Here is a 23,683-nt window from a genome sequence, read left to right on the forward strand (position 1 = left end):
TTATTTTTCTGCCTTGTCACTTTGACTTTTAATATTTACGATCAGTAAAGAAGCAAACTAATGATATGGTAAACCCAAGAGTGTCTGGAGATGATTCCGCTTTTGTAATTGTGTGGAATCTTAAAAAAAAAAAGAAAAAAAAACACAAGAAAATGTGAGGACTTCAAAGTGAAAATAAAGAAAATAAATGTTTGCTCTTTCTACACAGTGGGGAATAAGAAATGGCTTCCAGGAATAGGTGGAAGGCTGATCACTGGAAAATGTACTGGTCACCTGGAGTCCAGATGCACACCCCAGCCGGGGCACAGCAAACTCAGAGCCATCCTCCTCCTCATCAGTGAAAGCCAATGCCCTCTCTTCCCAGCCCCCCACACAGGCCAGCACTGGGAGGTGCAGATGGAGCACCTGGCAACTCTGCCACGCTGGAAGATGCTGAGGACAGGAGGGCCCAGGCATGGGACAAGGGTCTCTCCATGAGGCAGGAAGCAGAGCTGCACACCCGACCCCCTGCCCCGGTGTCCCCCGTAATACCAGCATCTGTCTTCTACTTTGGGGGTCAGAAAACTCACAGGGTAACAACTGAGTTTCATCCCCATAACATTGCTGAGAGACACTGAGCAGGAATCATCACTTCTAGGTGAGAAGTGGCCCAGGGGAAGGGGATGCTGTGCCTCAAATTGAGGGATTAACTCAGGGCAAAATCAGGACCGACACAGCCCACTCCCTACTCAGGCCTGCTGTGTGGGATTTGTTTTTTGTTTGTTTTGTTTTGTTTTGTCCAATCCACATTTCCATTATTATTGTATAATTGAATAACTGTATACATTGTATTTAGATATAATGTTTGAAAAGTCCTGAAGAGAGAAAAATATTTCTTAAAAAACAGAAACGGAGTGGAATCATTCATGTTGAAAACAAAGTTGAGTGTAGCTTTAAGGGTTTCTGGTGTGAACAGCCCTGGTAGCTTGCCTCTGGTGGATGACAGTAAACCCCCAGCCTGCCTGCAGCCTTCACCCCTGCCTAAATGCAGGAGGCCCCTCTAGGTGAGCCATGTCTTGCAGAAACACTGCTGGATCTTGGGCATCATTTATCCAAAAGGCAAACATTATTTTAAAATAGGGGTCAAGGAAAGATAAGTTCTGCTCAGTTGACCACAGCACTCACTAAATCCACAGACACAGAGTGAAGAAGAGGGTAGGGACTGGCAAGGTGGAAGGGGCTTGTTAATCACCAGAGAAGCAAGGGACATGACCCAGAGGAGAAGAGGAATGAGGAGTGAACAGAGAAAAGATAAAAGGAGCAAGATACAGAAACCCAAAATGCCCCATGAGAACAAGCAATAGTAATTTCTCACTTTCCAAAGGATCAGTCCATTTTAAGGTCTATGTACATCACAGGTGAAAGGATCGATGCCAATTATATAATCAGTGTGTTCGTTTGTTCTTGCATTGCTATAAAGAAATACCTGAGACTGGGTAATTTACAAAGAAAAGAGGTATGATTGCCTCAGGGTTCTGTAGTCTGTGAGCCAATTAAACCTCTTTTCTTTGTAAATTATCTTGCAGGAAACATGATGCTCGCTTCTGCTCAGCTTCTGGGGAGGCCTCAGGAAACTTGCAATCATGATGGAAGGCAAAGGCGGGGGGCAGGTGCATCTCATGTGGCCAGAGTAGGAGCAAGAGTGAGCAAGGGGAGGTGCCACACACTGTTAAACAACCAGATCTTGTGAGAACTCTATCATGAGAACAGCACTAAGGGGATGGTGCTAAACCATCAGAAACGACCCCCATGATCCAATCAAATCCCACTAGGCCCCACCTCTAGCATTGAGGTTACATGTCAACATGAGATTTGGGTGGGAACACAGATTCAAACCATATCAATTAGTTTGCTAAGAAACGTCAAAAAAGCACACACCCTATCAGCAAGGAAAACGACAGGAATAAGTTCGGGCGAGGTTTTTAGCTAACCTGGGGACAGACCTCAACACAGTACAGTGGCAAGGTTCTCAATCAAATGATCAATACAAAATAATCAATACTTGGTGAATGGATCAATCATTAGTCAACCAGCAAACTATTTTTTTTAGGTCTTCAGGACCCTGGTGTAAATTTACTGAGACCAAAAACCTATGAAGCAAGAATCATTTTCTTTGCAAGCTGAAAAGTAAATGGACCTGCAGGAAGCAAAGCTAAGTTAAAATAATCAGGACTTGATGTGAGAAGAGACAAATTTTGATGGTCAATAAAAGAAAGACACTGTCATCTGGAACAGCTGAAGATGACCTGGGCTGGGGGTCCGATGCTGATTGGTCAAACTCTCAGAAGGCATCAACTTTGGGCGTTATCTCTCCTGCTACCTAAGGAGAGGTCAGCAAGGCTCTTAATGCCCAAACATTCTTCAAGGGTGGCTTTTGCTTATTCTAACAAGCCTAAGTTTGAAGAGTCTAGGAATCCTAGGCTAAAATGCTCCCTATATAATTCTTCCAGGGAGATAGTTATGTTTACTAATGGAAAAGTCTGTCTTGGTGCCAGAGGTCTGAATTTTGAAATTACCTCTTCTATTGTAAATTCTATAAACTCAACTCCTGGGACTAGACCAGGGTCTAAATTCTGAGTTCCTTCTTTCCTGAGGGCAATATTGGACATTTCCTGATGCTTACAAATGTGTCCCACGATTTAGATGCATTGAATCCACTCATTAGGGCCATCGTTCCCACATTGAGGCCAAGACCCAGGAGACCAGGGTCTGCTCTCTACCTCGCCACCCCCCACCCCCCTGCGTCTTTCTGCTCTGAGTCCCCTTCTTAGAGGTCTTTGATTTCAAAGCGAGCTCTGTGCATCAAAGGCTTGCGTGGTGAAGAATGCGGAAGGGGAAGGACTTGGCCCAGGGCAGCTGAATGACTTGGTATTGTTTGAAATCACAAGAACTGCTTTGGTCAGTTTCTGACACATGCTCGATCTCATATTTCTCCCCTTTCGTTTCTGCCATATAAAAGAATAGTAGAGAGAAAAAAAAATATTCTCAAAATGTACTGTGGGAGAATAGAGGTACAGATGTCTGTCCTTCTTTCCTTCCTTCTAAATTTCTGTCTTAATTACCATAGAGTTTGCAGAGTGGAAAAGAAAATACCCTACCATAATACAGGAAGTAATCAAAAGCCACATCATGAATTTGTTTCTCCTCCCCCACTATGAAAAGGTAGAATATGAATAGAATGGGAAAGTCCATTAGAATAATTTGCTATTCATCATGAATTATAAATGACATTGATGTACTCTTCATACATATCTAATATAAACTTAAAATTTAGCCCTGTGGATTGCCTGCTGAATGACAGAGGCATGGCCACTTTTCTTGGAGCTGGCATTAGATTCTCACTGGGCCTTAACCTCTTGTTTTGTCGTTCTGAGATAGGTGAATAAGCTACTCTGTACCATCAGCCCCTAACAGCACAGAGAACGCAAACGCTGTTAGTCCTGCTGGTGAATGACCGAGGGGAGATCAGTCCATGTTTCCTCCCTGAATCCAAATTAGTCTCGCAGCTGGAGAGGCATCAGTGGCTGATAATGGCCTAACAACCTCCAGCACTAACAGATATGACCTCGGCGGTGGTGACAGGAATGCGAAATGCTGGCTGTGCGCGTGAACACCGCCACGGGAGCTTGGAGCCACCTTGAAAAACAAAATGTCCTAATATAAAAAGAATAAGGCCAATCAATATGTGGCAGATATCACAACAGCAACTTGAAAGCATCAAAGCTGGTTCTCTTCCAGTCCCAAAGAAAAAAGGATGTTTCCAGGGATCCTTAAAATAACGAGGAATATTGCCATTCAGGCCATTCACTTACAGAGGACTCCTGTATTTAGGCCTCTCTCCATGCAATTCCACGCCTTTTCTCTGCTCAAACACCTCCAATGTCCTGGTGACCAGGTGGACCATCCGGGCTCTTGGCCCATGCTGAGCCATGCTCCCATCACCTCTGAAGACCTGCAGCACCAGGAGGCACTTTCCTTGTGTGCTGTGTTTGAAAGAGATTTTTCTTTACCCAAAGTTTACACATTCTTTGGCCACACTTGTTCACTCGATGGCATTCAATGAACACATCCTGGGCATCTACCCAGGGCCAAGCACGGGGTTTGGGGTACAGCTGACCCATAAGGAGCTCCTGTCCCATAGAAAAGGCATGACACGGGGACCGGGAGGGCATCCCCATGTGGCGATGGGGGTGTGGAGGAGCACACACAGGACATGGCAGGAAGACGCACCGCCCTGCAACAGGCCGGGAGCAACTTCTGCTCTGGGGTGCAGATGAACTTTGCTTTCCTATAAGGAAATAATGCTTGAGGTTGGCTTCCCTTTAAAAGTCACCCATAGATATTTTTGCCTTAAACAAATAAAATTATGGAATACTCTAGGTGTGTGTGTGGACCACGTAATCACTGAAATCTTAGCCATGATTATTGTCCTGAAAAATAGAAAAGCCACTTTGTAGTTCCCCCATGTAATAACCATGTGGTGAAGAGCAGGCCCTGCCTACCTGTCTATCCTGTACGAGCGTGCAACTCGCCAGGGGCAGGAGCCTATCCTGCTGATCATTAGAGTCTATCACATAGCATAATGCACAGCAGATAATAAATCCTTCAAAAAGAGACCTATCTGCAATTTCTATTTGTGATCTATTTGTGATCTATCTGTGATTTCTAGAGATATCACATCTAATAGCTCGCAATGGACAGTACTTAGAGAAATAGAAAACAATCAGAGAATGAGTTGATTGTGCTTTTGAATATAATTTGATTCAATGGTTTCTACTTAGAGCAATGATATTGACACATAAAAGATTTACTGATTTTAATTTCATCATTAGAAACATATAAATGTAATATATACATGTGAAAAGAAAGATATTTTATTCACAAAGAGCCAATAATTACTATCTCTTCTGGTGACAGCTCTAGCCTTGTGCACCAAGGTGCAAAGCCAGGACCAACCCTGGGCCAGGCTGTTTCTGTCTGTGTGGACACGGCTGCCCTGCACTTGGTTGGCCTCCAAGACAGACGAAAAGCTAGCAAGCAGCCTCAGGGAAGACTGCGGTGCACTCAAGGCGGGAAGCTGCAATTTCCCAAATATCAAAGGATGTTCCACAATGTTGTCTTTTCCACACTGCAATTTTCATAAATGAAAGCTTAGCCCTGAGCTTTCCTTGAAGCAGGATTGGATGTGTGGGGAGTCTGAAAAGCCGGTCCAAGGAGTCCTGTGACCTCTCTCTCTGTTGCTCTGGTTCTGTGGGTTGAGAAATCTCTATCGATTAATCACCACATACGCACACATACATGCATACACGCACACGTACATGCACACACGCACATGCACACACATGCACACACACATGCATGCGCTTGCACAGGAGGAGGGCGTTGCCTGGTTCGCCAGCCTCCTCCTATTATGTCCTACTGAGACCAGAATTTAGGCCTTCCCCAGAGTGAGGGCCCACAAAGTCCAGTCACAAAATACACAGCAGAATTGTGGTTGCATTTTTACCTTCTAAAAGGTAACAATTTCTGTGTGAGTTAGATTCAGTGGACTGTAATTATGCAGACGCTTAGCATTCCCCACGTCTTCGTCCATGCTGGCGATGCTTTCCCTGGCTGGGTTTTCCCACGGTGAGCTCGGCGCCAACTCAGGAGACAGCAGCTGTAACAGGCCGTGTGGAACTGAGACGTGACCTGTGGAGCTCTGTTCCCTACTACTGTTTCACCTTTGTGACATGATGTGCCATGACAAGCCACCAGTCAGGGAGAGTACAGCTACCCCAGTTCTGAAGGGAGGGTGGTGACTCTGGCCCAAGATCAAGAGATGCCAAGGAGTGCGTGGGCTCCCATGGCAAACACGCCCAGCAGCAGCAGCAGCAGCAGCTCAGCAGGCCTCCTCACTTCTGGCCTCTCCACCTTCCTAGCTCCTGACCAGTGAGGAGCAGGCATGTCCTGTGTGTGCAGGGACCAGCAGGTCCCCTTAAGACTCCACCCTCCAGTTGTGTGGAATCTACGTATCGGACCCAATGCGGAAGCCACGGGAGTGGTAAGGATGAGAAGTCCACTGCCCCCGCAGCATGCCTAGTGGCATTCCTGGGACCCAGCGCTGGGCCATATGCTACCACCAGGCAGCTGCTGCAGCAGGAGCCAGGTCGTGCAGATACCACTGTCCCGCTGAGGCCACAGGACCCCATCTCAGCAGAAGGACGGTTCTACACTTCAGGAAAGTAAAGGACTCCCTCTTACTCCGGGGTAAAGGGTGTAAACCTTCCCCTGTTTTAAGTGAGAGGAGGTGGGACTGTTATTTTGCTTTCAACAAAGTCAAAAAAAGGAAAAAGGGCAAAGGGATTCTTGATCAAAGGATACAGACATTCAGTTATAAGATGAGTAAGTTCTGGGGATTTAGCTGCAGCTTGGGGACTTTAGTTAATACAACCATATTGTGTGTTTGGAATCAGCTGAGAGAGTAGAGCTTAAGTGTCCTCACCCCACACACACACACACGTAACTCTGTGAGTTGATGGACATGTTAATTACCTTGATTGTGGTATTCATTTCACAAACTGCATGTATATCAAATCATTGCATTATACACTTAAATGATGTAAATGTACAATGTTTATTTGTTAATTATACTTCAGTAAAGCTGAGGAGAAGGGGGGAAAGGAAAGGAGGGCCCACATAGTCGACGGGGGCCCAAGGCAGCCAGGTGGTGGCAGCTGGGCCTTGTCCGTCAGCAGCAAGGCAGGAAGAACCAGGGCTCCAGGGTGAGTGCTTCCACGTCTCACAGGGAGCAGCTGATGCCCATGAGGCAGGTCTGGGTTGGGCAGGCATCTAGAGGAGCTGGGGTTTGAACCGGGTCTACAAGATGATTAGGGTTTTGCCAGTTTGAAAGGGAAGAACAAAAACCAAGAAGGAAAAATGATTCTCTAAATAATCGGGTTTGACACTGAAATCCCTTCCTGCCCCCTCTTCCCTGCACCTCACAGGGTCTTCCTGGTTCTTGCAGGGGCTCCTCCCTTCATGCTCCCTTGCCTCCCTCCACCAAAAATAAATTCCAGTGCATTTCAAAGGCCAAGAATTACACACTTTAAAATCCTACTCCAGAAATGGGATGGATGGTGCTGAAAACGGGATTTGAAAGAGAACAGAGGATGGCTCCAAAATAAGGTCTTTTAGAGTAGAAAAAAATACAAAAATAAGTAGCAAACAATTGGGGAAGTAACGAAATTGGATTCCAGCATGGTCTGTATGGTCACGAAGCCATGGGGACCCCCAAGCCTTGCTGCGAAGCATTAGGTCCCTCTAATGAGTGTTTCTGCACAGCCTACATGGGGAAGATGACCACAGGGCACTGAGGCACCTCTCACCCCAGCCCAGGGCTGGGCAGGCCAACAAGAGGTATCTGAGCTGAGTCTCTCAGCAGAGGCTTCGGTTGAGATTCTTCAAGGCATCACCTGCAGGTGTCAGGTGCAGAGATTAAACCTCCATTCACTCTCTATGGATTTCGGGGGCTGCCTCTCCTGGAGTTGCTGCCTTCAGTGATCATGAGTAGAAAGCCACCAAGGACTTGGGAAGTGAGGAAGAAAGGACCAGGAGGCTGCCCACATGTGAAGTGTCGAAGAAGGTGTGTGGGCAATTTGTCCAGGGCTTCTTGATGGGGTGCTGTGAGTTCAATAGCATCCCCCAAACAATACGTTGAAGTCCTAACACCTGGTACTCGTTACTGTGCCCTTCAATGGAAATAGAACCTTTGTAGACATAATTAAGATGTGAGCTAAGCTGAGGACATACTGGAGGAGAGTGGGCGCTAATCCAATATGATGGCCTTTCCTAGGATAGAAGAGGCCCAGGCAGACACACAGAGACAGTCTTGTGAAGATACCAGCAGGGACTTCAGTGTGCTGCCACAATCAAGGAACACCAAGGCCTGCCTGCTGCCACCAAGGCCAGGAATGGGCAGGGAACACATTCTCCCTGTGAGCCTTCACGAAGGAGCCAACGCTGCTGACACCTTGGTTTTGGACTTCTGGCTTCCAGAGTACAGTGCTGTTGCTGAAAGCCACTCAGATTGTAGAGACTTGCCATGGCAGCCACAGTAAGAAAATACAGGGGACAAGTGTGAAAAATCATCTGCCCTCATGCGAAGGAAGCTCGGATCTTCCACGCTGGCCGGTGTGGATGAAGGGGAGTCTGTATGAACGACATGGCCTGAACAGGCATGCTGGTGTTGTTATGGCATCCACGGCCATCAGCCTTCCTCCTATCTGGGGCTACATCTCTGAGCATAGGAGGGTGATACCACCAGACACTCACAGGCCAGCAAGGGCTGCGGGGACCTGAGTCCTGGGTGGCTGTTGTACCTCTACCTACTTGTCCTGCAAAACAGCGAACACCTCTGCCTTCTTGCCACTGACCTCCCATCACGTCCATGTCCTCTCTCTGCATGTCTTACTTCCTCTCATCTCCTTTACTTCTCCCTCTGCCACTAAATCAGCACTGATACCAAGACGTCCCCAAACTATTAATTTCCTTTAAATGGCAGCATCTCTACCTTCCCACTTAAACTCCAAAAGGCCATTAGTCCATCTTCCTGCCATCTCCATAGCCAATTCTGCATCATCCGTGACTTTGCATTGTCAGCTTCATAGCTCTGCTGATCAAGCAATGTTCACTGCGCACTTCCTGTGGCTAGCAGGGGCTGGCAGCATCGCGCAACCTCTTGGGACAACCCACAGAGACAGCTCTGAGGCAGGGGCATCAGGCCCACATTGAATGATGATATGGCCAAGGTCAGTTTCCTTTTCCAAGGTCACACATCCAGTCTACCCTTGATATGGAAATTTCCCAATTCTAACTGTCCTCCTGTACTCGTGCCTACTCCCATCTACTAGTGATGGACTGTCTCCAAATCCCTTCTCCAGCCCTCTGTCCCCTCCAACTCCCAGGGAGAATGCATGCAGCCTCTGCCCTCTCTCCCACTGCTGTCAATCAGGCCTCTGGAATTTACCACTCTGGTCCTGCTCTCCTACCTGAGTGTCAATCCCATAACTTCCACTCCTCAGAGGGACTCTGCTGAAAACCTTCCCACTCTTCAAACACACTCAGTTGAACTCATTACCCTGGCTCTCTCCTGGGTATTTTCAATCACAGCTTTCTGTCTTAGTCTGTGCTGCTCTTCCTCCTTGACCCATATCCAATACTTGGGCTCAATTTTGACCCTCTGTGTGCTCTTTCACTCACTGGGCAGGTAGCTACCACAAACCATTGTTTATCTAAGTGCCTCCAGGGTAGTTTCTCAACTCCATATCCAGGGCTCTGGCTCTTCTCTTGGTGTGCTGAATGCACCTGTCCTCACCCTACATCCACTCAGGAGCAATGCAGACTCATAGAAACAACTCCCTGTGGCCCAAGACACCATGACCGCCAGCTCTTCTTCTACTCCCCTTTCCTGACATTTCTTTCTAGTGTTGATCTGGCTACTGCCAGGGTTTTGTTCCTGACATACTCAGAGCTTTCTGCTCCACTATTTTTTGGGGGGTTTGCTTTTTTTTTTTTGAGACACAGACTCACTCTGTAGCCAGGCTGGAGTGCAGTGGTGTGATCTCTGCTCACTGCAACCTCTGCCTCCAGGGCTCAAGCGATCCTCTTGCCTCAGTCTCCTGAGTAGCTGGGACCACAGGTGTGCACCACCACACCCAGCTAATTTTTTGTATCTTTAGCAGAAATGGGGTTTCGCCATTTTGGCCAGGATGGTCTCGATCTCTTGATCTTGTGATCCACTCGCCTTGGCCTCCCAAAGTGCTGGGACTACAGGCATGAGCCACCGCACCCAGCCCATTATTAATAGCAAACATGAGCCGTTCTTTATGGAGTTCTTATTCCATTCATTGTTTCACCAGCATCACTGCTAATTCTCACCACGGCTCTGAAAGGTACCCACCACTGTGTTCATTTTTTAAATGATGAAAGAATGGCCAACAGCTTCATGAAAAAATGCCCAACATGGCTAATCATCAGGGAAATGAAAATTAAAGCCACAATGAGATCTTGCCCCACACCTGTTCAAATGGCTACTGTCAAAAAGGAAAAGGAGAGCACGCACTGGTGAGCAGGTGGGGAGAAGAAAGCCCTTGCACGCGGCTGGGGGGATGCAAATCAGTACAGTCATTATGGAAAACGCTAGGGAGATTTCTCAAAAAAATAAAACTAGAACGACCACAGGACCCAGCAAGTCCCGGTCCTGGTGTTTGTCCAAATAAAACACAGCCAGTATGTCAAATGGATATCTGCACCCCCACGTTGATTGTAGCACTATTCACAGGAGCAAAGATATGAAATCAACGTAAGTGCCCATCAAGGAAGAATGAATAAAGAAAATGTGGCATCTATACACAGTGGAATACTATACAGCCTTTAAAAAGAAGGAAATCCTGTTAATTACAACAATGTGGATGAATTTGGAGGACATTATGTTAAACAAAATAAAGCCAGACACAGAAAGACAAATACTGCAATGACCTCTTGCATCCATCCATGTACGTATGCACACATGGCTATGAAGACAATTGCTGCAAGGAACTGGTTCTTGTGCTGGACTTATGAAGACTACATCCCCCTCTCTGCAGTATGCAGGAGAGCTGGTGGTGAAGGGGCAGGAGACCGATGGCTTGGCTCAAGTAGTCAGGCATGGGGAGCAAATTCACCCTTCCTCAGCCTTTTGTTCTATCCAGGCCCTCAACAGATTGGACGAGGCCCACCCATATGGGGAAGTGCCATCTGCTTTACCCAGTCTACCCATTTAAATGCTAATCTCATCTGGAAACCCTCTCACAGACACATGCAGAAATAATATTTAGCCAAAAATCTGGGCACCCCATGATCCAGTCTAGTTGACACATAAAATTCACCATCACCTGCTCTGCCAGGAACATCTGTTCCTCAGCCAATGAAATTATCCTGGCAATCATCTTATCCTGAATTGTCTTCACATGTAGTTCACAAGTGATCTTCAAGGCAACCAAGTCAGATTACCATGAATTCCACATTTTGGGGCACTCGAACACTATGATAGAGAAAGAAAAGATAATACGGGCTCATGGAATGCAAAGACTCAATGTTCATGGCCCCCTTTCTCTTCCAATTCCACTCCTATTGGAGTCTAAGCGTGACCTTGCTCAGGTACCAGCCTGCGAGCCAGAGAAGGCAATGTGACTGATCCCGCTCACTGCCCCCAGCCTTTCTCATCCCTTCACCTTGATCTCATTAAGCAAAACATAAGGAGCTGATTCCACAGCAGACAAGCAATTCGATGGTTGTAAAGTGCTTACTCATGTGAGGTAAATTAACTCCCACAAAGCATTATTCACTAATTTGCCCCATTGTAAAAATGTCATTGACTACATGGGGCTTTTTAATGTCTTAGATTTCCGGCCTAGCTGTTAGCAGCACTCAAAATACGCCTTCTCTTGAACATGAAGGAGGGAAGTCTCGATAGGGGCATTCCAAAATGGCAGCTTCTGCTGCATGGAATAAAATGTGTATACCGTACTAGATTTTACTGGCACCCAATTCCTGAAATGTGGTTTCCATCTTCTGTGACAGGTAAGTAAATTCCATGTCATTATCATGTTAGTTGCTATTATCCAAATAGTTTTCCCATGTAAACGCTGACACCATCTAGACTTGATTTTTCTCATAATAAAAGTATCTGGTAATATCAACACATCCATGTCTTCATTATAGCAATTTTATAGATATTTGAGGCACATGAGATTGGAATCAGAATTTTAGAGGCTGATATTTTCTTTTCCTTTTGAAACAGCTTTTAACCAAAAATTACCTTTTATGTAATAAAAGAGTATGATTCATGAGAGGAGTTTAGCTTGAGGTTCTTTCCTCGTGGTATAAACTCTAGAATACGCTGTACAATGCATTCAGACAGATTCATGACTCACATTTGTAGAGGTTTAGTTAGGACTATTGAGTCGTGGTGGGTTTGAGGGATGCTGGTATGAATAAAAGTTTGTTAAGCATGTTCCTTCTTCTTTGTCTTCATTGTTTGAAGACTCTTAATGTCTGCTTTTCTCTAAAACTCTTTCTAATCCCTATAGAATAACCATTTGTTCAAAATCTCAGTTTCCTGCTCTTTGTAAAGGCAGAGGGATGAACCCACACACGTCAACACCTCAGAAACACCCCTCAGGCCCTGGCTTCCACCCCACAACCCGCCTAACCCCTGCTTCAAAATGCAGCCAGCTGGGCTAGGCTTTGAGACACAGAGCTGACGGTGTTGCTTTCCAGCCTGAGGCTTGGTGGCAGCCCACAGTGACCACAGAGTCTTATACACACACACACATACACATATACACACACACACACACAGCCCTGACAGTGGACCCTGGAGGTCTGCCCTTCACACAGGGACCCAGGCTGCCATCTCTGGTTAGCACAATCTGAGTGTCTGGAACATTCCATATTGGTTACCAAGACCAGGCATTTGGTCCAAAGGTGCCCACACCCTAAATACCACCCCTCACCAACACACACAGGTATGCACACATCAACTCACAAGGCTGAGAAGTGTCGGGCAACTTCTCCAAATTATGACATAAATGGAATGCAGCTGTTTTACAGGGCTGGCCACACACCCATGTCAGATGCAAAGACAGGAGGGATGCAATGCGTTCACTATTAGGATGGTAAATGTGGCTTATAGAAAAAGGCAGGAGATACACAAATGTCAAATGTTTTAAGAGTGTGGACAAGTGTTCAGCCAGGTTGAATACCACTGCATCTATAATACAGCTTAATATAAGACTGATTTAGAATGGCATTTTGAGATTACCAAACAATAACACCTGAAGCAATAATATAGCAAAGACTTATCAGTGTAATTTACTATACTGCCTTATGAATGTATGGTATGGATTTTAAGATATAGTATACAATAAAATTTATCTTAGAAAGAGTACATATCTAAGACATACTTTATACGATGACAAGATTGTTTGCTATATAATAGGAAAAACCAACTAAGAACTCCAGTTTCACCACAAATGGAAACATCATCCATGAACCTGACCCAACATCCAAGTGTCTAAATGAAAATGAAAGCTTCCGATAAGAGCTCAGGTCTTCAGATGAGGCACCAACCTGGCCCTGGCTCCTTACAACCCTACAACCAACTCTGAACTGGGTAAAATAAGCCACATTTTAATTGTTATTGCATAATTAATCCACATGCCTATATCTCTTGTGTGCTTGGTTCAAAAAATAACCTGGATGGCTCAGAAAGGTAATTTATATGAATCAGAACAAGATTTAGCCAGGGTTCTGTTACTGCTGGCTTGTCTAAGTGCTGGTCTTCTGCGTCAACTATTGACGGACTAGAACAGAGTCATGTTCCTTAAAAAATCCTCAACCCAGCCAGGCATGGTGGCTCATGCCTGTAATCCCAGCACTTTGGGAGGCCGAGGCAGGTGGATCGCCTGAGATCAAAAGTTGGAGACCATCCTGGCCAACAGAGTGAAACCCAATCTCTACTAAAAATACAAAAAATTTATCTGTGCATGGTGGCAGGCACCTGTAATCGCAGCTACTAGGGAGGCAGAGGCAGGAGAATTGCTTGAACCCGGGAGGAGGAGGTTGCAGTGAGCCGAGATTGCGCCATTGCACTCCAGCCTGGGCAACAGGAGCAAAACTCCATCTAAAAAAAAAAAAAAAAAATCCCCAACCCCCTGTCAAGTTCTATATACTTTCTCTCTCAACACACAAGCTGGGCCAGTGTTTTTACCAGTGCTGGGAACCACAGCTGAGCCCAGGATGGACAGACACGGAAGTGAACCACACATGGCTTGGCCCCCGGCTGCATAGCCTTCATCTTCCCTCTAAGGACTTTCCAGTTACCAATTTGTTCTCAGTTTAATTGTCTTTATATTTAACTTTATATTCAGACAGCTACATTTCTGAATTTCTCCAGGTAATTAATTGTCTCCTGCTTCCTATGAATAATGTTCTTTCTGCAGGAAGAGTCAGCACCATCTTGTGGGCCTAGAAAACTGTAAAGCTCCCCAAGGTCATGTTTCATGAGGGTGCTGAATTCAGAAGCCAGTTCTAAGATATAATAAGAACATAAGTAAAGACATCATCCAAATGATGGCTGCTATACATATTAAAGAGTAGGTTTAGTAAACCTTAAAATACGGATCATAATTACATTAATATGCAAATAATTATTTAATAATTATCCAATTATCTTCATGTGTCACGGGTCCAAGAATAGAAGAGAACCTTCTACTCAAGGCTTCTCTCTGCTGATCATAGCACAGTTGTACGTGATTTTGATCATAGATGTTCTTTTGCTAGAAACCACAAGGCAGGGGATGAAAACTCTACACAAACCAGTGTTTAGTGCAGCATCACAGAGGCCATTGAATAGTAGGGTCCTATAAGATTCCACAACTCCATCACTTTGAGAGCACTGCCAATAATACTGACTCCTGGTGATGAGTGACTTACTAAGGAAATTATAGATTATGTTGAGAGTTTTCTATGTTGTTTCTTTCTTTTTTTTTCCCCCCTAAACGTAAAAGTATCTAACAAATTTGGGAAGAATTTCATCCAATGTGCTACTTTTTCTTTATGCTTTGACACTTAGGTGAACGCAGGGTTTCTCTAGAACATGCAAGTCACATGGCTTCCTGGTGAATTAGGTGTTACAATAATTAAAGCAATACCAGATACTAGGTAAGACTTCTTCCTGCAATGAGAGCTACATATTTATAAAATAGTTGAGTTTCTCATAGTAGACTGGGTAAGTGCCTAGGGATTACTCAGAAGACAAACCAGTAGAGGCAAGAGGAGGAAATGGGTCACCTGCTTCCTTTTCTCCCTCTTACTTCTTTTCTAGCTACTATGAAACAGACTTCCTTCTCCCCAGGCAGAGGAAAGCCCCCTCTTTTCTCTCCTTCTCCCTCAGCACCTTCTAGGCAGCCCAAACACTAGATTTTTAAGCCCCTAATACTCACAGAAAGAGAAACCAATGGATTGATGACTTCGAAAATCTAAGAAGAAATCGTTAACAACCCCACTCTGCTAGCATAAGTGAGTTCACAGCTCGGACCGCTACAATTAGTGTCTCCGTTTTCAACATTATTTAAGGCAAAAACTATAAAAACAAAAGTAAAGTAGAAGCCGGGGTGCGGGAAAAGATCACAGAGACTCTGAAATAATAAACCAGACACAGAGAATCATGGGGGGAGCTGGAAAGACACCCCAGTGAAAGCCAACGAAAACCTAAAATAAATTACAGACACTAAAGCCAAGAAGCCCTTGATGAATGTAATAGGATATAGAAAGTTACTTTGATAACTGTGCTCATTATTCTCAGGAATTTATAACATATTTTGAATAAAAATAATGAAACTAGAAAAATGTTGTTCAACGGTACCACCTGCATTTAGCCCCCACTCTCCAAATTTCTTCTATGGAAAATTCCTCGCTTCTATTTGTAATTAATTAATACATGTTGTCTCTCATTTTAAGTGATTGGAAAATTACTTGTCTCCCATCTCAGAAGACGTTATTCACATTAGTTTGAAGAACATGAAACGGCCTACATTTGGCCCTGTTTGACCCATAAGAAAGGTCAATTTCATCGGGTTCATGGTAATGCATATGTTGATGCCTTCTTTAGTAAAGAAATATGCATCCTCCTCCAAAGTACTTCTATGCATAATCTTCTCTTGCAAAAATTACCCACTTGCAAGGCAAAGGCAGTGACCCAAAGCTTGAACCACTTATGATATTGGGACAAAACCCTTTCTCCATGCACAGTTTGCAAAAGAAAATGGAACTGAGGAGCTTAGAAGTCAGTGGGTGTCGGGATATGCAGGGAGTATAGAAATGAAGTCTTGAATAAACTGGGTGAGAAGTAGATTCCTTTTGATTGTTGTCTCTTGCTTTTTAATGTTCTCAGAAAACGGCTGTATCTTTCAGAGTCTCTCAAGGATTTTTAGATAAAAAGAGAGGTTTTATCTTTGCATGTCTATAAGCAGTGAAAAACTCCGGAGACCAAAACCTACAGGCAATTCAAATAAACTAAATCCGATCAAGGTAATATCAATGCCAGAATTAGAAGAAAACCCAGAGAGAATATCAATAACAACATTAAAACAGCAGGTTTCAACTGGAATCAATAGACAGAATAAACAGAAAAAATTAAGTCACAAAGTGTTAGCAGATAAAAGCTCCCCACTCATTAAAATTCTGTTTGTCTTTGTGTCTTTTTATCAATGTACCTATATATCTGTGCAAGTGTATCAAAGTTTGTAATGTAAAAGAATGATGAAATAATCTAATTAATTTCCGGTGTCATTCTACATATTTCTTTCAAGTTGAAACTGCAATATTAACAATGGTTTGCAGTTTAATAAAATATCTTTATGTCCTATTAACTCATATATCAGCTTGTTATAAAAGCCACTTTCTATCAAATAGCTAAACTTCAAAAGAGTTTTGCTTTGATCAGAAAGAAAAAATCAGGTTCATTCCATTTGTACTGAATAACCTCGCTCAGTTTTATAGAAAGGCAGTTGTCTGTAGCTGCTGAGCTCTCATGAAAGATATTCCAATGGGCAAAAAAATAAAAAAGATAGAATATATTGAGGGAACCATTGAGCAAGGGAAGTGTGCTTTTAACTTCAATAGGCAGGGGAAACTGGCTTTTGAGAGCACAGGAATCCCCAGCAGAGGAGGCCCCAGGAACCTCCCAGAGCACAGACAGGTACCAGCCCTAGAGTGGAATCTCAGGAATGCCACCTCCACTAAAATTCCAACTGCTAGATTTTTTTTTTTTTTTTTGAAGTCTCAAATCCTTCCCATTGACGAGTTTCGTTGGGGTAGCAAAGAATTTTTAAACAACGCTCCTTAGTTGCCACAGTGCAAAAATTCTCTTGACTGCAAGATGTGCCCCCATGCCACGTCCAGAGGTCTGGGCAGGTCTCTGTCTCACCTTACCTCTCATCGCTGGACACTTTCCCTTCTGCGTCTCTGCCAGTGCCGTGTGCCAGGCTTGATTCTGCAATATCCAGGTTATTCAAGAAGGTCAGGGGCTTCCTCAGGTTTTTCCCTTCAGTGTAGCAGCTGAAATAGAAGTTGAAAATGAAACTGGCTTTATTTGTTTCGTATTTTTTCCAAAAGAGACTCCAAATGCACCTGTTCTTCTTGGAACAAACCTGAGTGGTCAAGGGTTCTGGGAATGACAAATGTGAGGGTTCCTAGAAAGGGTCTGCATTGACATTCCTGGTCTCCTTGGATGTCAGCAGAAGTCTTGTGTTGCCAGCACAGATACACGTCTATCCCGGACCCCCAGCAGGTGTGTGGCATTGCCTGCAGCACATTCTAATGCTACCTGGGCAACGTGCTTTGCCTCTCACAAATAGAAAGAAGCTTAGGCCTAATGAGGAGATAAGGTTTGATGGCAAGAAAGTGCCCTGAATCGCAGAGACAGAACCCTGGCAGCAAGGCACCGACTTCGGGAATCCTAAGTTTCACAGTCAAAGAAAATGCCAAGTATGAAAGTATTAGTCTAGAAAATGAGCCTGAAAAAAATTGGGGTGTTGAGAACGAGAACGATGACTGTGGAGTGGAATGGGGTGATAGTTTCACTCTAGGAGGATCCCAGAACCCTGGTCTCTGAAGGGAGTGGGGCAGTGCTTCTCTACTGGTATATAATTTTATAATTTTATTCATGTTGAAACTTTAACTTCAGAGACCACCCTGACAAACTGATAAAAATGCCTTTGCTACGGGACCTTCCTGTATATTCTGGGGTACAGGCTTTTGTTGTGTTGGTAAACCTCCTCCACAGAGCGGCATCCCCAGCTACCAACCCCTATGTCCCACCAGGGACCTCTAATCACTGTGGTGGCTGAAAGCACTTCCAGACCTTTCCAGAGCCCACGCCCACCTGCATTTCAGGGAGAAAGTTGTATTTCCCCACTTCTTAACTAATTCAGGCCACATCTGGGCACGCTTTTGTAAATCTTAACTTTGTTCTCTCAACAATATTAATAGCATTTTTTTCAAGGTGCCTCTTGACATTTTCCTTCCATTTTTTTCATTCTGATATTTCTGTTCAAAAACAGCCAATGGACTGTCACAGTCTCCAAAAGTCATTTCCAAAATGGAGGCTGTAAGCAAGTTGATCAATTGAGATGCAGGACAAAAGTTAGCAATTAAAGCCTAGAGAAATTAAGCTTCCTAATGGTTTTATATTGACAATAGTCTGTGTATGTAATTTCTAAATAATTTTTCATATATTGAAGATTTTCGCTCATTTTTTTTTCCACACATGGAGTGAAAAATTGTAAAACTTGGAGATACTATTAGTCTACCACAATGGTTCTCAATCCAGGGTGATCTGGGCCCCTGGGCCAGGTCTGGAGACACTTTGGCCCTCACATCGGAGGGGGTTCTGCTGGCATCCAGTTGGTGGGGGGATGCAGGGATGCTGTCAGGTGGCCTGCAGTGTACAGGTCAGCGCCCCCATGCAAAGAACCACCCGGCCCAAAATGTCTATGGCACTGAGGTTGAGAAACTCTGGTCTGCCAATTTAATCAAAAAGGTTTTGGCCTGAAGATGAGGGCCCCACAGTGTGGTCGTGTCCTATAAAGCTAAGAGAATCTGGGGCCCCTCCCAGAGGCGGTGCTCAGCCAGTATTCCTGTGCACTCCTAGAGCCTTTGCTCATTTCATTCCAGGACCCAGCTTGTAGGGATCCCATTCAAGTTTCCTCACACCCCCGTCAAAGCCCACCCAAGTCTTCCTGCTCCTGTGTGAGGAGCGGGCCTAGCCTCCTTAGTGGGGCTGCTCCATGGCTTGACTTTGTGATGTGCTCATTGGTTTCCTCCATCCAGATGGGGTGTGCAGGAAGAAGTGACTGCTGACTTTGCAACCCAACTGGGTCAAGGGTTTTTGAAGCTGAATGGATCCAACTCCCTCATTTCACAAACGAGGAGCCCAAGGCCCAGATGACCTCACATTTCTAGATCACAGCACAGTCACCCCAATAGCGGAGGGAAACCCACATGCTCAAATCCCCAGTACTTCCTCCCGCAGGCCCTCATGCCATCTTTAACAGAAACAGACAGAACAACCTTTCTAAACAAGGCACTTTGCATTAGGACAGAATTGTATCTCCTCTACAACAAACTTATTTTCATTCGAAGATATCTGCCTCATGTCTGGGCAACACGGACGCTGTTGCACAGACAAGAGCCTGCTGTTTCTTTTCATGATCAGTAAGACAAAATTCTAACTCATTTTCCCCAAATCAAACAAAGGAACACTTCTTAAACCTGTCTGTGGGCTGGGGACTGGATAAATCCCTGTCTGATCACCTCATTAGACTGTTGCAACCATCTATGGAAACATGGAAATTATCTCACATTTTGGCTCTCGATCCTTCTCACATTGTTTTAAAATGTGAACAGAGTACTCCAAGCTCACCATCAGCAAAAGGACACCTTCCCCTGGCAGGGCTGTGCTATCTCCAGCCAGATCCAAGGATTGGAACACCATAGGGCCGAGCTCAGTTCCAAAGAAAACTTAACTGTGTTGGGTGTAACCTGTCCGAGTCAAATTCTGCATATGACCAAAACGAATAAAGGCCAAAGACACATGCACACGTATGTTTATTGTGGCACTATTCACAATAGCAAAGACTTGGAACCAACCCAAATGTCCATCAATGATAGACTGGATTAAGAAAATGTGGCACACATACACCATGGAATACTATGCAGCCATAAAAAGGATGAGTTCATGTCCTTTGCAGGGACATGGATGAAGCCGGAAACCATCATTCTCAGCAAACTATCACAAAGACAGAAAACCAAACACCGCATGTTCTCACTCATAGGTGGGAATTGAACAATGAGAACACTTGGACACGGAGGGGGGAGGGGGCGGGGAGGGCTGGGAACATCACACACCGTGGCCTGTGGGGCTGGGGGAGGGGATAGCATTAGGAGAAATACCTAACGTAAATGAGTTGACGGGTGCAGCAAACCAACATTGCACATGTATACCTATGTAACAAACCTGCATGTTGTGCACATGTACCCTAGAACTTGAAGTATAATAAAATAAATAATTCAATAAAGGGAGTTGCTCAAAAAAAACAGCGGCTAAGCTTTTCAAAACACAGGTTTCCCAACACCACAGAGATAAAGGGAAATTGAGCCTTCCTTACTGAATCCTTATCTCCTGCTTGATGGTGTCATAACAAGTCTTGGCTCCTGGTTTGGACCTGACATTTACTGCCCATCAAGCTCGTCCTGAGGCAAGGTCCACACAATGTAGACATGTGACCTGACTCAAAATCTCCATGAATCGCTGAGTCACTCGACCACTGCCTTCCTAGCGGCTTCTCAGGAACACCTGTGGGCTAAGAATGAACCTGGACGAGGAGATCAGAAGGCACTGCCATCTCCTTATTTTAATAGGATCCCGAGAAAGCGAACCCTTCAAGGCCTGGGCACCCAACATTCCCGTCTGCACGGACCTTGCAGGGAAGGCCTGGCCGGCCAAGCGCTGGCCTCACAGCTGCATGTTGTTACAAATCTCAGTGGGACCTTCCTCCGGGAAGAGTGTTCGCGTGTAAAATGTGTTGTGTACCATTCTTCACCACGATACGAAGGCAGAGAATGCAGTGAGTGGAAGAAAGCGTGCAATAAGCGTAGGCATGCACGTGTCTCCCCTAATGCACATGCAGCGACTTCTCTCCCCCGAGCTTATGGGAAACGCCCTGCGCAGCTGACCAGTCATCCGCCGTTGCAGAGAGCAGCGTGGGTCCGAGGGAAGGCTGCGGCCGGGGACGCCCAGACTGGAGGCCTTGTCTGCCCCACCCAGCCTCGGACTTCTCAGGCTTCTCGGCCCGAGGGAGGAACATTTCGAAATTCTTTAAGAAGCAAGTTTTCCGTGGGCTGAGTGGACTTCTAGGGCCCTGACCACACTGACCTGGGCTTGTGGAGCTCCGCCCGCAGGCCCCTGAAGGTCTCGGTTTCTGCCTCATGGCCGTGGCTGTGCTTGGAAGGCCCCGGGAGCAGCCAGGGAGCGCGGTGCCTGCCCTCCACGGCGGCCGCCTGCGGGGAACAGGGCAGCGTCGAGCAGGCGGAAGGCGAGTGAGGCAGAGTGAAGCACACAGAGCCAAACCATATCACCGCCACCCCGTGTGACTGAGCTCAGGGCTTGCCTTTGAGGCCCAGGGTCAGCTGGAGACTAGCGGGAGCTCTAATCTCGCGCTGCGTCAGGGCGGGAACTGCAAGAGGCCGCCCCCGGCAGGCCGCGCATGCGCACTCCCGCGGGCACGCTCACCCGCGCTGACCCGGCTACGCTGGACCCAGGTGCGGAGACCCAGGTGTGCGCCACCGCCACCTCCTGCGCCTACACCCCGAGACTGGCCGCCGCCAGCAGTGGCATCCGGGCTGTCCCAAGTTATCCTTCGTCTGTTTCAGTGTCTTTATGAAGCACTAGCTTTGAGGGATGAAAACGTCCACATGGATGCAGGGTCTGATGTTTATGGAAGGTTTGAATGCAATCAGCTGTTGGCTCAGCCTGAAGATCGCTGGGATAATATTCCTGGGGTCCGAGTATAATACGCCCGGCATACACTTTCCCATGCATTAGGGTTTGGAAGTTGGATAACAAATATATTGTTAATCTAACAGAAAAAAAGGACTTTAAAAATATAAGTGAGTAATTTGAGAGCACTCTCAAAACATAATGTTATCTAAAACAAGGAAATATTGCTCTCTCCCAGCTGACCTCATCCTTCCCCTGCAAAAGAATATCTGTCTAGGCTCACACTGCGGAATCCAAGAAAAAGTAAATATGGCAAGTACGTTCCACTCTGGAGCCTGTGGGAGTGTGGACGGGAGGGGTGGGCTGTAGGCCACAGAGGGCAGCTGCTTCTACTTGAGGGGTACATGGGGCCCCTCGGCAAACAAGCTGCTGTTAGGGCAAAGAGGACTTTCCTCGGCTTCTTGGCTAAGCACTAAAAACCCGAATCAGAAATGAAATGAATATGTTTTAACTTTAACTTATGATTATATTTGAGCTTGCTTGGTATAGTGATATGAAGTGCAAGCAAAAGTCCCCAACTCGCAAGACTGTTTCCTCCTAAATGTTTCTACTAGACTTCGGGATGCTTTGATGCCAGAGTCCCCACTCAGGAATGCCTGCTCCACAGGGAAAAGCCTCCTGCTCTAGCGTGAACCCCACCGGTCCCCTTACCCAGTAGGTTCACGCGCAGTAAGTGCTCAGAGCTGCATGGTGAACTAGACAGAAAGACATGACACCCTGGAAGGATAATCCTGGAAGGATAACCCTGTTTAGTTTCCCCTATAGAGGACATAACTTAGATTCCCGCAATGCAGGGATCAGAAGAGGCTTTCCTATTGACCCAGCTCAAACTCCTCTTTTCCCAAGTAAGGGAAAGGAGGCTCAGACATTTTGAGCCACTCACCCAGTTTCACAGAGGGAAACAAAGGCAGGCCCTGAACTCAGTCACACAGTGGGTCTGATATGGTTTGGCTCTGTGTCCCCACCCAAATCTCATCAAGAAATGTGGAAGGTGATTGGATCATGGGGGCGGTTGCCCCTGTGCTGCTCCTGTGATTATGAGTGAGTTTTCTCAAGAGCTGATGGTTTTAAACTGTGGCACTTCTTTGCTCTCTGTCTCACCTGCCACCATGTAAGACCTGCCTTGCTTCCCCTTCGCCTTCTGCCATGATTGTAAGTTTCCTGAGGCCTTCCCGGCCATGTGGAACTGTGAATCAGTTAAACCTGTTTTGTTTATAAATGATCCAGTCTCAAGTAGTTCTTTAAAGCAGTGTCGAAACAGATGAATCCAGGGGCCCAGCTGTTCTGGGGCCTGTGGATTTTGTTCTTACTCCCTCTCCTATACAGCATAACTCCTGTCCCTTAGGGAAAGCCGTACACGCCCACCAGTCTCCCTGATATACTTTAGCATTTGGCTACTAATAGTGGAGCAAGGCTCAGGGCAAGGATCACATTTAGCTTGACTCAAAGAAAGCAGATGCCGGAGAAGCCCGTGCCCCCTTTGGCTGGGGACTCTGAGGAAGTGGAGGGAGCGTTTCACGGGAATCCGGCAAATTCCATCACCTCATTCACATTATCTGTGGCTCACTCTGTGATTATGAAGTTAAACCGATTAAACCATTTCCAGGTAGCCCACTGCATATATGTTTACCTATGCATGTAGGTCCCTTATACTCTGTGCGAATGCCCTTACCTACATGACACAGGTGTCCAGGTGCTATGCAAAGGCACAGCCTTCCCTGCAGCCCATGCCCCATGCCTACGGCTGGCTCACAACCTCCACTCGTATCAGACGCTGCCACTGACAGGTGTCAGCTCTCCAGGCCTAGGTGGTGCACCCCGGTTTTTAGTCGGGGGCCATTGATTTCCTTCTGCTTGTGGCAATCTTCTGCCACAGTTGCCATGCAGCAGCTTCAGCCAACAGGAACTTGGCTTCAGGGACAGACTCCTCAGCCCCTCCTATGGGCCTTGCCTGGCACTCTGCTTACCATGGGGATGTGATGTCCCCAGACAGCAGCACCC

At 45.9% G+C, this 23,683-nt stretch overlaps 1 long non-coding RNA gene across 3 annotated transcripts in view; it reads right to left on the bottom strand.

Moving 5' to 3' along the window:
* Positions 1-21,354, bottom strand: part of LOC104006326 (uncharacterized) — a 351,098-nt gene extending 329,744 nt beyond the window's left edge. The window contains exons 1-2 of one of the 3 annotated variants that reach the window (XR_010157128.1): positions 21,059-21,339; positions 17,056-17,181 (exon numbers count right to left, since the gene is read on the bottom strand). This is a non-coding gene — a long non-coding RNA (uncharacterized LOC104006326). Of the gene's footprint in view, positions 1-17,055; positions 17,182-21,058 lie in introns of all 3 variants that reach the window. The other 2 variants (XR_010157129.1, XR_008547854.2) reach the window with 2 other exon arrangements.
* Between the last annotated feature and the right edge of the window lie 2,329 nt (positions 21,355-23,683).

The sequence above is a fragment of the Pan troglodytes genome, chromosome 4, assembly GCF_028858775.2.
Source record: "Pan troglodytes isolate AG18354 chromosome 4, NHGRI_mPanTro3-v2.0_pri, whole genome shotgun sequence".
Lineage (NCBI taxonomy): Eukaryota > Metazoa > Chordata > Mammalia > Primates > Hominidae > Pan > Pan troglodytes.